The 4,156-nt window shown below is 38.1% G+C and overlaps 1 pseudogene; it reads right to left on the reverse strand.

The window, feature by feature from the left end:
• Positions 1-3,323: 3,323 nt before the first annotated feature.
• Positions 3,324-3,949, reverse strand: LOC101103978 (myotilin-like; annotated as a pseudogene).
• Between the last annotated feature and the right edge of the window lie 207 nt (positions 3,950-4,156).

Here is a 4,156-nt window from a genome sequence, read left to right on the forward strand (position 1 = left end):
GAACAAAATTCTTCATAGCACCTTGTGATTAGATTCAACCTCAGTGATTAAAGAAAACTGTCATTTTATGCAAAAGGGTTTTTTCAGTTATTTCCATATATAAGGTAAGTTTAAAAAAAATGAATTAGTGAACTACATACAATTACCATTCTAAAAATATCCTCAGAGTTGCATGTTCAAGGTAAGTTCATCCATATCGTATTTTAGGTTCCACACATAAGTGCAGTCGTAAGGCGTTTGCCTTTCTCTTTCTGACTCACTTCACTTAGCATGGTAGTCTCTAGGTCCACTGCTGTTGCTGCAGATAGCATTATTTCCTTCTTTCTTATGGCTGAGTAATGTTACATCTGAACAATATTCCATTACATATATGTACCATATTTTCTTTATCTGTCCCTCTATCGATGGACACTGAGGTTGTTTCCATGTCTTGCAGATGGTGAACTGTGCTGCTGGGACAGAGGGGTGCAAGTATCTTTTCGACTTACAGCTTTGTCTGGGTGTATGCCAGCGATTGGGGAGTGCAGGATCATACAGCAACTCCACCTTTAGTTTTATGAGGAACCTCCATATCGTTTTCCACAGTGGTTACACCAATTTAGATTCTCACCAACAGCATAAGAATATCCCTCTTCTTCACATCCTCTCCAGCATTTGTTATTTATAGACTTAAATTGTGGCCATTCTGACCTTTGGGAGGTGGTACCTCACTGTAGTATCAACTCATGCTTTTCTAATAAATAGCAATGTTGAACATCATTTTATGTGAATATTTCCATTTAGGTTAGCTTGAATTTTTAGTTGAAAATGAACAATTAACTTTCATCATTGGGAACGTTTCTTTTAATACTAATATCCACTGGATCATCAAAAAAACAAGAGAGTTCCAGAAAAACATCTATTTCTGCTTTATTGACTATGCCAAAGCCTTTGACTGAGTGGATCACAATAAACTGTGGAAAATTCTGAAAGAGATGGGCATACCAGACCACTTGACCTGTCTCTTGAGAAACCTATATTCAGGTCAGGAAGCAACAGTTAGAAGTGGACATGGAACGACAGACTGGTTCCAAATAGGAAAAGGAGTATGTCAAGGCTGTATATTGTCACCCTGCTTATTTAACTTATATGCAGAGTACATCATGAGAAATGCTGGGCTGGAGGAAGCACAATCTGGAATCAAGATTGCTGGGAGAAATATCAATAACCTCAGATATGCAGTGGAGAAGGTGATGACACCCCACTCCAGTACTCTTGCCTGGAAAATCCCATGGATAGAGAAGCCTGGTAAGCTGCAGTCCATGGGGTCACAAAGAGTTGGACATGACTAAAGCGAATTAGCAGCAGCAGATATGCAGATGACACCACCCTTATGGCAGAAAGTGAAGAAGAACTAAAGAGCCTCTTAATGAAAGTGAAAGAGGAGAGTGAAAAAGTTGGCTTAAAGCTCAACATTCAGAAAACTAAGATCACGGCATCTGGCCCCATCACTTCATGGTAGATAGATGGGGAAACAGTGGAAACAGTAGCTGACTTTATTTTTCTGGGCTCCAAAATCACTGCAGATGGTGACTGCAGCCATGAAATTAAAAGATGCTTACTCCTTGGAAGAAAAGTTATGACCAACCTAGATAGCATATTCAAAAGCAGAGACATTACTTTGCCAACCAAGGTCTGTCTAGTCAAGGCTATGGTTTTTCCTGTGGTCATGTATGGATGTGAGAGTTGGACTATAAAGAAAGCTGAGTGCCAAAAAATTGATGCTTTTGAACTGTGGTGTTGGAGAAGACTCTTGAGAATCCCTTGGACTGCAAGGAAATCCAACCAGTCCATTCTAAAGGAGATCAGTCCTGGGTGTTCATTGGAAGGACTGATGCTGAAGCTGAAACTCCAGTACTTTGGCCACCTCATGTGAAGAGTTGACTCATTGGAAAAGACTCTGATGTTGGGAGGGATTGGGGGCAGAACGAGAAGGGGACGACAGAGGATGAGATGGTTAGGTGGCATCACAGACTCAGTGGACATGGGTTTGGGTGGACTCCAGGAGTTGGTGATTGACAGGGAGGCCTGGTGTGCTGCAGTTCATGGGGTCACAAAGAGTAGAACATGACTGAGCAACTGAACTGAACTGAATTGAACTGAACCTTCATCCATTTTATCTTTATTTAAAGATTTCATGTATTTAACCATTCTTACAATGCTTCTGGAAACTGAATACGGTTCTTTGTCTCTGCTGCTGCCCTTGTGCACCTAACCTCAACCCCATCTTCTTGAGCTTAAGAAACAGGGTATTCTATTTCACATACAAAGGAAGATAAGGGAGATACTTTAAAAAGCACCTTTTATTATTTTTGCACTGTACTCAAAAGAAACGGAACCAATTATCTTGCCTTTCATGAAGCTGGGAGTAGATTCATAAGTTATGCGATAAAAATATGCAATTTTTAAAAAATGAATCTGCATCAGTCTAGTGGCTGTCACAATGCTCTTTGAATTTTAGCTGTAACTATTGTCACCATAGTTTGAAAATATGACTTCAAATAACCAAACTAACAATTTTAAATATCTATCTTAAGAAAGCTGCAAGACATCAGCTCACTAATTTCTGACTCATGACAGCTAGGAAACAGTCCTAAACTCCCAGGTATAGATACATCCTCTTGAACAAGTGACTTAAATTTTCCAAGTCTCTGTTAGCTGTAAAGTGGGGATGATTTTCATCTTGGGAGAGTGTTTTAAGAGCCAAATAAGATAGCAAATGTAAAGTATCATATTGACTTACTAATTAAATATTAAAATGTTACTCATTTTCTCTCCTGGCAGTTAAAACATAAGTTGTTCTATTTGCTAGGCATCATTATCAATTAGGAATTAGACATTAGCAAAAGTATGTAATTAATATTTTAAGAAATCAACTATATATATCATTTTTTTTTGCAGAAAAGCAAAAGGTAGCATCTTGATGTTATATCTCTAAAAAGTAAGCAAATCTAAGAATCAGATGATGTCTACTGACTATGTGATTATACTTAGTATCCCTCTGTTAGCTTTCTTAATTTCAAAAGTTAACACAATTTAGAATTCCATGGATGGTACAGTCCAGGGGTTGCAAAGAGCCAGACATGACTGAGTGACTTTCACTTTCATAAAGCTCTCTAAAAAGTATTTTCTTCAAAAAAAAGTAGAATCTGATGAAAAATAAAATAGAACTGTGAATGGAGATGAAAGAAGGCAAAACTCAAGCTGATAGGAAAAATTACAACTAATAGTTTCAGGTGTTATATGTAGTCATTAACTTAGCTTCAGTAACTGTATGTACCATGTTACCCAGAATCTTCCTTATTTATATTTTTTATTAGTAAAGTAATCTATAATTATCATGCTATAAGCTTCTTCCGTCAGTGCTGAACTTTACCATTTCATAATTTCTTCTCCAGAACACCTTCAAAGGAGGCACAGGTGAGAGCTGGCATTCTGGCTTTAGTGAGTCTCCCCCTAAAACTTCTTTGAGTTGTGTTTTGTAGATAAATATCAGTGTTCTACATTCTCTTGCAAGAATGTCCAGCTATACAGTTAAGGTAGCTTCCCCTGTTCTGTTCATGGCAATACACGAGTAAGCTCCTGAACCTGAAGCTCTGCTCACTTCAAGGATGAGTGAATGAAAACCCTCCTAAGACACTATCATTTTGCAAAAAGCTTCCATTTATATACCATGACACGTGAGGAGCTGGCAGTCTACCCACTTTGAAGTCCATTCCTCAGAATCGTCCTTCTTCACTCAACATGTTCTCTGACATTTGAACAGAATTTAATGAGCAGAATTTCTCCTGTATTGCACGCTGATCATTCACATCTCCTTTTGAGTAGGATCTACTTCTTCTGACTTAGGAACCTGTGGTCATGCACGTTCTGAGCTGTGCTATGATAAATCTTGTGAGTCATTGTCATTTTAGCTTGAAACATAGCAATCTGTGAAACACCTTATCCTCAGATATTACCTGTGGATTTCTACAATTAAGAAGCGGTCCTGCATTTCAGCTTTCTCTTTCAAACCATGAATCAAATCTTCTTTTTATGTATATATGTATGTATGTATGCATTTATGGCCCTTGTGTTTCAGGGTTGGAAGTGTTTGGTATGGGTCTAGCATTTGCAA

The sequence above is a fragment of the Ovis aries genome, chromosome 5 (genome assembly GCF_016772045.2).
Source record: "Ovis aries strain OAR_USU_Benz2616 breed Rambouillet chromosome 5, ARS-UI_Ramb_v3.0, whole genome shotgun sequence".
In the NCBI taxonomy this organism is placed as follows: domain Eukaryota; kingdom Metazoa; phylum Chordata; class Mammalia; order Artiodactyla; family Bovidae; genus Ovis; species Ovis aries.